The sequence below is a fragment of the Aphelocoma coerulescens genome, chromosome 4, assembly GCF_041296385.1.
Source record: "Aphelocoma coerulescens isolate FSJ_1873_10779 chromosome 4, UR_Acoe_1.0, whole genome shotgun sequence".
NCBI lineage: Eukaryota > Metazoa > Chordata > Aves > Passeriformes > Corvidae > Aphelocoma > Aphelocoma coerulescens.
Genome location: NC_091017.1, coordinates 49523095 through 49535659, shown reverse-complemented (window position 1 = coordinate 49535659; position 12565 = coordinate 49523095).

Here is a 12565-nt window from a genome sequence, read left to right as displayed (position 1 = left end):
CTGCTTTGAACAGGCAATTTCGCTTTCACAATTCTTGGGTCCACTTGGGGGATGGGGGAGCAGCACAAATTGACACTGTTTCCATGACAGATGTACTTTATACTAAGCATGGTTGATTTTCAGTCATTTTAGGTACTTTACCAGTGCATATTTCTGTCGAATGTAAAAATTAATCTTTTAATATTTAAGAACATGATTATGAAATACATCTTCACAAACAGGGTAAAATAAAACACTTCCTATCACTTACATTTTTCCAGTAGTGCCTTCATTGAATACAGTCACAAAACTGCCTCAGATAAAACCAACTTTATTACTGCACATCAGCAAAGAAGAAAAAAAAAGAAATAAAATACATCATGTCTTCTACATTTGCCACCAATTTCACTCTCAGCAGGGACAGTTTCTGTTAGCATTCAGAAGGTATTAACTACGCTACAGAACTACAGGGAGGAGAGATCCAAAATTAACTGTACTCCAGTGCATTTCAATGGTTTGTCAATTTTTAGGGGTTTTTTTAATCATCCAGTCAGGAATGCAGTAATGAGTCTGACTCATTATACCCTAGATTTAAAAAGACATCTATGTGGTAAGATATTCAGTTTATTCAATTATTTGCGTTAGAGTTGTCCCATATTTTCTCAAGTTTCACTGAACCCCTATAGCAAGACGTGACATTTCAAAGACTAAAATCAAATGATTACATAAAAAAATACCTGCTCTCAAACCAATTTGCTATGTATGCTACAGCAGTATCCATAAAAAAACAATTAGGTCCCACCATGGTGGGCACTGTATGCACAGTATGAAGAGTCTGTACTTGAAAACAGAGCTGTTCACACCAAAATAGAGAGTGAGGGATTGGACACTGATGAAAAACATGAAGGACAAAAATTAGAACCTTAAGGTAGTGTTCCTCATGTAAATCAGATCTGCATACAGGAATAAAGTCTTGAATCTCTAATTTGAGGTTGGAAGGGGAGCATGTCAAGGTGTAGAAACTAATCTTCCTATTTGTTAATTTACTTTTCACATTACCATGGAAACAATCTTTCTGTGTATGTCTTCACGGAGAAGAGAGGGAGGGCTGAATGAGGACAAATGCATGCATTCTCACATAGGGACACCTGAGTAAACCATCCATGATTTCTAAGGTATGCTGCCATTCCTGTGTTAAAGTCACACTATTCTACTTCTTTTTACTAAAAAATTTTGTAAATACCAGGTTACCTGTGTGAATGCAAATTAACTCAATGTTAACTACTTCTAAAAGCCTGCTTGAAGTGTTGAGATGCTGAACACAAACAGCAAATATACACAGAGATGTTAAAGATGCCTGTTGGTTTGCTTTAAAGCCTTCAATGTCAAGTTGATAATAGCTGTGCATCTGGGGTAAGAGAGAGTTGCTGTGGCTCAGTCCAATGGCCACACTGATAGACTTGCAAGGCAAAGCTGATAAATGATTGATCTTTTGGGGCCCTACATGGATGTGAGTGTTACAGCCCACCCTAGAAGGCTAGTGTAACCCAGATTCTTGTTAATAGATCCCCTGGGTTTGATTAGAGTGAATTGACACTGAATGATTGGTGTTTATAAAAAAAAAATATATATATACACACATATGTATATATGCAGGGTTTACTTTAGAACAATTTGGTTGCAATAGAAAGTAGGTATGTAGCTATTTTGGTTATTATTATTACAGTAATATAGCAAAATGAAAACATAAAAATAACACTTATGAAAAGGTATAAGGAAAAGAACTAAAGAGGCAGAAAGCATAAGAGTAGAAAGATATAACCACATGTGGATCCAGAAAGGGCGAAGTCCTTTACTGATCTTAACGATGTGTGAGATGCTAACCATTAACATCTCGGTCTCTCGCAGTGAAATATATTAGATATATTAATCTTCCAGTGTCATCAGGTATCTTCTTACAGCTCACTTCTGTTGCTAGGTTGGGAATTGACTTTATGGATACAGAATTTGTCACCTTAAGATTTGTCCCCTGAGTACCTCTGCTACAGTAACCCCATTGTGCACTATACCCAGTTTATAGAGATATCTGCTCACAGGTGTACACATATATAAATCTAATTGGTTTGGTCTCAGAACTGAAAAACAACAAAAAATTACACTTATGAAAAGTGTAAAAAATTACTAAAAAATTAAGATAAAACCAAAAGGAAAACTTTTTAGATTTCTCATAAAAATCAGTTATTTTTGAGACTTAAAATTAAATTCCTTAAAAATATGCAAAGATTGAATTTCAAATTAGCCTCCACTCCCCAAAACAGCATTTTAGTATGGTCCTTTAGATTATCCTGCAGTGAACAGCTTTACTAAAATCATTCAAAGCTGTAGAGATATCCATATATAGCCTTGTGAATAAAGAACCTGAGTATTGTATCACCTAGGTGAGTGATGTAACCAGGATATCGTGGTCACTCTCACATGCTTCCGTTTTGCTCTAAAAATAATTTTTTGTTTCAAATGAAAAAGCATCAACCGGAGAGACAAGCAAAATCTCTAATTCTCAAGTCGACTACTTTCTTAAACACTGCCTCTTACCCCCAACCCAAAAAAACCCAAAACCCTCCAGAAGCCATCCCCAGAGAGCTTACCATCTCACTGAAAACACTATCCAAAAACAGGCTATAGTCTTAGGCCACTGGAAACAGATCAGTCATCCTCTATTCCCTGGCCGACGTTAACCGTAACACAAGCAGTAACAGCACAGCACTGGGCAACAGATTACACCTGTAAAATAAAGCCTTGCTTCTGCTATTTAAAGAAAAAAAAATATCCTGGCTACAGAAAACTCCTGAAAAAGACACAAAATAAAAAATAAATCCTTCAGAGCATTTTCAGAAAGGAGTTACCTGAAGTTGATGATTGTGTCCTCCTCTATGCTGACTTCAGTTTTACTTTTCTTTCCTGTACTGCTGAGATATCTGTGCTAGCAAATGCTGACAGTAATTTTTTGTAATGGTTTGCATATTCTTCATAATCAAGGTCAAACAGACAAATATAACATGGTGATGCCTGGCACCTGAACGCTGCAAGCACCTCCTGCAGGCTGTAAAATGAATGTCTAGTTTAAACTTATTTAATATTTTACACTTTAATGAATGTCTATGTTATACCTTGGCTACTATTTTGTATTACTGATTTGGCTGATAAAATTTTAACTTATCTAATATGGAGTTTCTTTATTTGTTCCTTTGCCACATATGCTTGGAGGACATGACAACTGACCTCTCAGAAAATACTGAATAGCCATGAGAAAAAAAACTACATTATTTCAAAAATCCAAAACCCTTAACTAAAAAATTTAGAGGAAACTTGTAATTTTCACTGTGAGATGAAAATCCTTAAGTGAGAATTATTTATATGTAGCATTTTGTGCTTCTGATTTTGACTGATCTGAAGATTTATACAGAACTCATCAGCTCAAAGAAAACACAGTAACAGAAATCTAGTTTCCCCACTGCTTTCTTGTAAGATATACATTTAAATGAACAATTACTCTGGCTTTTGGTAGTATCAGTACAAATCATTCACTTCTAAACACATTATAAAGAAGGGTAATAAATTTAACTCCTGTTTTATTGTCAAGGTAATGAGTTGAAACTTGAGAACAAAAAAATCAAAATTAGAAATAGGTACATTTGTTTTCATTTACTGACTGAAATTCCATAGACATTCATATTTCACAACTGGCCAAATCTAACACCATTCTTCGGTTTATATATCCTGTTCTTTTTAACGATATACTTGTTTTTTCCATCTGTAATCAGAACACTTCTCTGACTCCATAGGATATCCTTGCAATATGCATTTCACTTTTTTTTTTTAAATTTGTACATGATTTTATTTTTATCAAACACCATGTCAATCTTGACTTGAAAAATCAGTTAAATGGCAAGAACTCACTCATGTGGTCATGTCACTCCCATGGAAGAGTCACATAAATAGTAAGTCATTTACCAAAAATCTATCCTCCTTTTTCTTTGAACCCGCGTTCTATCAGTCAGATATCTCATTGATTAGTCCACAAAGAATCATTAATTATCAAGTAACAAGATATTTCAGGTGTTCAATTAGCCACCAGATGGAGGCCACATAGACTCAAAATGCAGTAGAAGCATAGGGTCATTAAACATGAAAAATGAGTACAAGCTATGTAAAGTGGCTGCAGAATACAACCTGTAAATCAAGCCAAGATCCATATGTGACTGGACTTCCACAGCATTTAAATTAAACTCACCATATGCTTTTAACCTGCAAAAAAACAATCTGTGGTTTCATCTGTATGATTCTCCTCTACCAATGAAATTCCTGCCGACATTGTTTTGCAATATAAGGTTTTGTAGAAAACACACACAGATAATAAAAATTCTGCCTCACCAATCTTAGAATAGAATGTTTGACTCCATTTTAAACACAGTTGCTCCAGTAAATGACCAGTGCTTGCCTTATTGGTAGGGGTCCTTTTAAAAGAAAATCATTTCAATGCTTAGACGAAGCAGTGCTTCCATAAGGCAATACAAAATACTTGGCACAGATTCGCAGCAAAGTGAGTGCAGTAGTCAGTGTTATCTCACACAATAGAGAAAGTGAGACAAGCTGGAAAAAATTTCTTCCTATTCATTGCAAGTCTAATAAAAACCTGGGATTACAATTCATGAAACTTTGAGCCAAAGCTAGTGAGACTTATTTGCAACATAATCATATTACTCCAGGAATAAGAGGCTGAAGCTATGAGAAGAAGAAAAGACAAGAGTTAGGAGACCAGGCTTGCTGCGGCCATCACTGCTAGAGGGATGAGAAGGACTGGAAATGACAACAGCCAGCAGAGGGAATTAAAAGTTCCCAGAGATATGATCGCTGATCTACTTCCCCTCCTCCCAGAGGCAGCTGTAATAGGCAGCTTGACTCTTCTGGACCTAGTGTAGAGAGCAGGCACTTTGCTGCAGGCAGCAGCCTGTTCCCCAGTATCATGCACATGTTGAGTCAAGACCTCTCCTGACTCGGCTTGGCCAGCTCCACAGCTGTTCCACTTGAGTGCTCTCAGACGCCTTGAGCAAGGAAGCTTGAAGAAAAGGTTAAACAGTACCCCCTATTGCCTGCTTTTACATTCCCTACTTTAAGAAGTAAAGCTGCAAGTGAGCACAGAAATACCTTTCTTGGCTGTGATGAAAGTAACAGTAAAATGTGTAAATTTTCACCGCAGTTTGAACCACAGTTCAGTCACCAAAAATTCAATTCCTTGTGGGCAGACCTGGCTAAGCAATCCTAGGCCAGAACTAGCTCATGTTTCAACACATCACTTCTTTCACTTCTCAAAATGCAGAGCAGCTGGACACCAAAATCAGAAATGGAGAGGAAAATGAAAGGTCTTATGATTGGGTTCTACCTTTGTTTCTCATATACAATCCTTTGAGGATCAAGGTGTTGTACAGAAGGGGCAGTGCAAATGAATTCTGAGTTTATCTGCAGAGAAAGAAGTTTTTTTCGTTCCCTGTAGAAACTTTAAACGTCTCTTTCTTACTGAGCACTCTGAAATATTCTTTTCCATTGCTATGAACACCAAAAAAATTGTTACTAATGTCCAGTTTCTGTAGTCAAACAGCCAAGTAGTTCAATTTAAAACACAAAATAGTGACAAAAAGTGTTTATCCTTCTTATTTTTAGAAATTATACAATTTTAATTTCATTTTATGATTTGTCTCTGGTGCCTGATTCCTGCTGTGAGAGTGAATACTGCTGGTCTATAATTTTAATTCTCCTGTAGAGAATAGCATTAGGACACAAAGAAATTGAAGAAGAAAACATTAGTTTTAATGACATTTGATCATAAAAATGGACAAAATTAAAAAAAAAGAAAAAGTTCCCCCTGAAAAAGTATGTACATGGATATTTATCGTAGTTTTGGGGGAAAAATCCATAAATCCATGTTATAAAATGAAGATTTATCATCAGTCTACAACTGAAGTTCTCATTAGAGCCTTAAAATACACATACTCACACTTAAAAGGCAGTATTGTCACTTCATTGGAAGGACACATGACCTTATTTTGGAGCAGGGAAGCAGACTGGTGTCTTCTATATCCCAGCCATTCTTAGCCAAGATACAGATGTCTCTGTCTCTCAGAAGAGAGGTGATCAGTGGTTGGTGGATCAACCACATCACTGCATTACCACTACTCATCCTCTGTTACACTTGTGCCATCTGTCCACTCACCCACAGGACTATTTTGTTAGGCAATCCTTACTGATGGAGATTGTGGAATACTGGAGAAGGCAAGAAGTACCAGTCCTACTTCAGAGCATATAATTCTATGTGCTGTGCATTGTTTAGACTACAGGAAGCAATTGCATGTGTATTATTTTCTTCTTAATTCATAACTATCTCTCCAGATACTGTTAATATGACTGTGACTTTAAACAGATTTTACAGCCAAATAACATTAAAGTGTGGCAATTAGTGCCTTTTAACACTCACGGTCTGATTTGTGAAACAGGATTTTAAGTAATAAGCCATCTGTTGCTCTCAATTTTAATTGTTGCAATAATTATGTATTTTTAATTGTGATCCTAATTTAGATCACAATTTATCACCAGGAAATAAAAGGCACTATTTATTTTCATCAATTTACTGAGCTACTTTTAATATTTTAATCTGTTCTGTTACAGAGACAAAGACCAGTTCTTGATTAAATAAAAGCATACTTTTGTACTTGAAAGAAGTCTGCACACAACAGAAGCCAACCAAAATTACGTCAATAAACCAAATTCATCTTGAGGCCTCCATTTCTAGAAAACACTACTCAAATATTTGTGTCAAGCAACTGCTATGCTTGCTAAGACATGAATAACCAATAATCCATAACATCTATAGCCAAAATGACCTATAAACATTACAGATTTCTTGCCATTCCAGAATCTATACTAAGCCCACAAATGACCAGAGAACTACTCCCAGGTTAAGAAAATCCTTTGACATAAAGAAAAAGAGGGAGTTGCTCTCTGTCTCCTTTGTTTCCTGGTAATGGGAGTAAAGCTGAGGAAACAGGTGATCACAAATGGAAGGGTTCCTAAAGAAAATATCCTAAAATCTCTGCTGTTTGGAAGGTGACACACTCTGTGGTCAGTAAAGATCCCCTTTCCAGGAACACAACCCAAAGTGATCTGAAATTAGACACAGCCCTAAGCTTAAGAATCAGATCACAATAACCTCTGCACAGCTTTAGAGAAAAAATATTATGCTAAGACCAGAGTCAGACTATCTACTAGAACAGGCGGTTTTAAGGGTAGAATATGGCTGCAAACTTCCTCTTAAAAGTCATGAAAGTTAATGTATTCCAGAAAGAGGCTGTATTGGCTAGAAAACATACTTCAAACTAAATAGCTATATATCTGCTTACTAAAAAGCCTCTATACCATGCCTCCTATAATGCCATGACAGAAACTGAAGCACAAGAGCATAATATTGTATACACTCTAAAGACATTTAGCTATTTAAAAGTGTCTTAATTGCAAGACAGTATCAAAGATGTATAGGTTGTGCTTAGTAAATCTACTTTATATTTAAACCCTGAAATCTTGAGATAAACTTTATCAAAATTAAGAAGCATTTCACCTTTGTTTCAGACCACAAAAAAACCTAAAAATATGCAGCCACCTAATTGAAATGAGGATGTCAGCATGAACCTTACTGTAATATAAAATAGTCCCTGTCTGAAGTCAGAATGGAGAAATAGAAAGGCTTAAGCTTTTTCCAGATTTATATTCTCAATGTTTCCCTTCATAAGCACAGTATAGTCTCCACCTATCTATCCATGAGCAACAAATTCAATTTTCAGTAAAGAACACATTTTCCATATGAAAATCAGGACATAATGCAAATACTTAATTTTATTAATAAATTAAATATCCCCATGAGAACTGCAGGAAATAAAAGGAGATCATGTTCAAACAGATGACCAGATTGAAATAAAGAGAGCTGTTTTTTTTTCTCAGCTGGATAATAAAGCTCAGCTAAAATACACCTCATGCTTCTGCAAAACTCTGCAAATTATTTCTACTGAGAAAAATTTTCCTGTTTGATCATGAAAAATACCCTGAGCCTATCAGAAAACACAAAAACCACTAAGCAACTTTCACATAAATTACCAGATTTACCTTTCAAGCTGAATGCTAGTTTCACCATTAAAAGTTATAAATTACTCATGCTGAGAGATATTTGAGATAGGCATAGGAAAACTCAGAAGGTTTCTGAGATACCACTCTGTGTTAACCACTGATAAACACCAAGTTTGAATGGCATCTCCACAGGCTCAAGCTTAAAATACAGCCTGAACAGCAGCATTACAGGCAGTGGGCAGTGGGGAGAGAAGAAATCAAGCCATGAGAGGAGCTGGGTTGAGGTTATTTTTCCCTTTCTGTTCTTTTTAACAAGGTTAAATCCAGTCAAAGCTCAAATACAAAGCAGGACTGATTTATAAACATTTTCTGTGCAATTGTACATTCGGAACAACTAAAATAATTGTTAAATTATTTGTTTGTTTTATTCATATTCAGAGATGAAACAAACAAGGCATGACTTTATTATTTTATTTATTTTAGCCTTGTAGAACTGAAGAGAAATGAAGTGATAATAATTTTTGGTTCCTCATTTTTAAGTCCTGTGTACAGGATTTAAACTGTTGCAGTGGCAGAGTGTCTATGTTGAAGTATAGAGCAAAACACACACAATACACACTTGTCTCTGCCCTCAAGGTCTAACTGAGATTTAGTTATTACATAGTCTATATGCTTCTCTTTTAATATTACTTTTAGCTACATCTTTTAATTTGCCTCTTTGTCAGACAAGTACACAATCCAGGGGGAAAAAGGGCGTGGGGGGGGGGAATTCTATTGTGCCTAATATCATTATTTGTTAAAAAGTACCAAATCCCAACAACAGCCTATCCAAATTTTTTGAAGAAAAAAAATCCCAAAGCAAAACAAGAACCCCAAAACCCAACAAAACAGAAAATCACCACCACAGCCTGGCAGTGGAGCACAATTATAAACTTGATCCAGACAAAACAGTAAGACAAGTATTAAAATATTCACAATCACAACTATACAGCTCATGTCCTCACCATTTCTTTTATAGCAATTTTTTCACACATGCACACTAATGTGCCCCACCTGGCAGGCTGACACATCCACTTTTTATACTACCCCTGAGCTCCAGAGAGAAGAGACCAGGAGGCAGCATCTATAAATTTTGCATTGCAGTGACTGAAATCACAGTTTTGAGAAGTTGGTTCTTCTGCAAGTACTGAAGCCACACATGAGAACTACCTTCATGGTGCTTTTGAGAAATTTTAATGGCAGAGGCCAGTGAAGTTATGAGACAGAAACATCTTTATTTTAAGAAACACTTTTGCAGTGATTTGATAAAAAAGAATCAGCGTAGAATCTCATTGCTTTACAGTGTAACTCTTTACTAAGGACCAAATCCTCTCTACTTTATCCATATGATAAAAATTGCATTTCTATTTTTCTGGCTACAAATCTTAAACAGACATAATCATCCCTTTGGTTGCATACCTCTGAGAAGGAAGGAGTGTTAATGCTTTTGGTAGAGCAGCATAGGCAACGCTATCACAACAGGATTGAAAACATTCACTTAATTGCTATCCCACTTCCAACATCCTAGTCATCCACAAAGAGGAGCAGCCACCCGCCCATCCCCAAAGTACCACGTGCCTGCTGAAATCAACACCAGGAGGAAGTTTGATTAGTGCTTGGCAGTATCAGAGAACAGAGCATTCCCTGTTTTCCCCCAAAGACAGGCAGGAAACTGGATTTGCACTAGTCTCCACAGGGCTTGTGGCAAAAGTAAAGGTGCCTGGCAATGTTTTCACTACCAACAAATTAAGAGCCAGGTTTCTCTGGCAGAATTGTTACTGATATATGTAGAGGTAATTTTAAAAATTGCTGCTCAAAGCTGTCACTGCTCTGGCCATTTCTGCTGCAAGCAAACATTGCCTCCATGAACTCTTTTCCTCTTAAGTCTCTCCTTAATGTTTTAAGTTGATTTTTCTCTCATAGGAAAGAATATTTAGTTCCAGGCCTGTATGCGTTTAGAAAGTCTTGCCAAAGAAACACAGAATCTTTTGATGGTCCTCAAAGCAAAACTGCTTCTCTTGGGAAAACCTTACCTTGGTTGAAGCACTGGAAAAAGTCAAGAATATATTCACTTTGGTGACAGGTGAAATGTAAAAAATACTTCAGAATTAGGAGGTGTTGCAAACAATACAGCTTTTACAACACCAAGAAAAGTACCCCAACCAGCAGCAGTCACACACACATCAGGTTTTTTTCTTTTTTCTTCTCATTTGGCTTCTGCAATAAACAGATAATCTTTGACAAATTTTGCCTTCTGGAATTGCACAAACACTAAAACTATCCAACTTCAGGGTTTATAAATTTACAATAATGATATAAAATGTAAAAATTATATCTTAGGATTTCATACTGCTGAACTTATAGCAAACTTTTCTTTTTCTATGCATATTTTTCTGGCTAGTTTTTATGAACGGCTGGGTGTTGAAAATATTTCTGTACTTATTTAGTGATAAAGTGGCTGTTGTGCTTATTAAATATATTTGTTTAACATAAAAAATGTGTCTCAGTGCTAAAATTGAAAACATTTAAAGAAGTAGAAGCATAAAATCATAGAATTATTTAGGTTGGAAAATACCTCTAAGATAATTGAGTCCAACCATTAGCCTAACACTGCCATCTTCAGCACTAAAACACTTGTCCCCAAGTATCATCTACACAGTGTTTAAATGCCTGCCGGGATGGTGACTAAAACAGTTCCCTGAACAGCCTTTTGCAATGCCTGACAGCCCTTTCTGTGAAGTTTTCCTAATATCCTCTCTAAACCTCTGACACAAGGCCATTTCCTCTCATCATATTGCTTGTTACTTGACAAAAGAGACTAACCCCCACCTCGTTACAACCTTCTTTCAGGTGGTAGTAGAGAGTGATAAGTTCCTCCTGAACCTCCTTTTCTCCAGACTAAACCCAGCCCCCTCAGCTGCTCCTCACAGGTCTTGTGCTCCAGCGCCTTGCCCAGCACCAGTGCTTTTCTCATAGTGAGGGGGCCAGAACTGGACACAGCACTTGAGGTGTGACCTCACCAGTGCCACGTACAGGGGACAATCACTGCCCTGGTCCTGCTGGCCACACTATTGCTGACGCAGACCAGGATGCCATTGGCCTTCTTGGCTACCTGGGCACATGCTTATTCATTTCTAGTAACAAATTGCCAGCTGCATGTAGCTCCATCCACCGCCACTCTCCACCCACAGCCTTCCAGTCGATTTTTTATCCAGCAGAGAGTGCATATATCCAAGATATGAGCAGCCAGTTTCCCCAGGAGAATGCTGTGGGAAACTACATTCATAATTTCATGCTAAAATTTTCAAATCATAAATTAGCATGAAGGAAACTCCATACTGTCAGCTAATTCAAAGTCACTGAAGAGAATCAATGCAGCTAAAAATTTTTTGAAGGAGGTCATAAAAGATACCATTTTTGCATCACTTTCTCAATCTTGATTTCTTATACAGTTTCACAAGTATTATTGAGCCTGCACAGAATTATCTAAAGCAACACAGGCTTGGTAAACAGGAAGTACCTACTAGTACTGGCAAGCATTGAAGGGTTAATATTACTGCTGCATGATTACCTGGGGAGCACCGATAGGTGAAGAGTTCTAAATAACTAAACAAATTGATTCAGGGGGCTCAATTAAATCAAGACTTCATCTCAGTCAGGTTTTTTTCTTCTTTTCATTTTCTCTCTGTTTCTTTCTATGTATATACACAGAAAGCATTCTTTTCTGGTAGAGATATTTTCTTTTCCATTGCATCCAGGTAAACCCCACTGGGACTCTACTGCACTGAAGGGGTGAATGACAAGTTACCTTGCCCTCTAGTGAGACTACCAGCTTCTCCAGCAGCTAGACTGATGACTTATCAGGAATCCTGCACCACACAACTACAGGATTTTGTAGTCTGAATGCAGACTAGAGAAGAAATACAAATCTTTGGACAAAGCTGGCTCTCTACTGTAAGTGTCACAAACTATCACATGAAATCATCCACAAAAGGCATGAGACACAGGATAGCAGAAAAAATATTTCACAAACTCCTCAGTGACAAGAAGAAAATGAAATTACAAGCACAGGTAATTCACAGACAAAACCAAAAAGAATATGAAAACTTTATTTATTAATATGAGCTTTAGCTTCTAGCAAATATCTGATAAAGATCAAACTTGCTGACAGCTAGCATCAGTAGTGGTCAATAACCAGGTTACAAAAGGTATAGAACTGGCTAGTGATTCTTAGTTGATTACAAAGTGCTGATGAAATTTGGCCCACAAGACTAACTGTCAGAGGAGTCAAACTCAGTTTTACTTTTGAAAATTAGGATGGGACTAGAGGAGTACAGACAATCTGAAAAATTACTTGGGTACCCTTAAAATGCAGTAA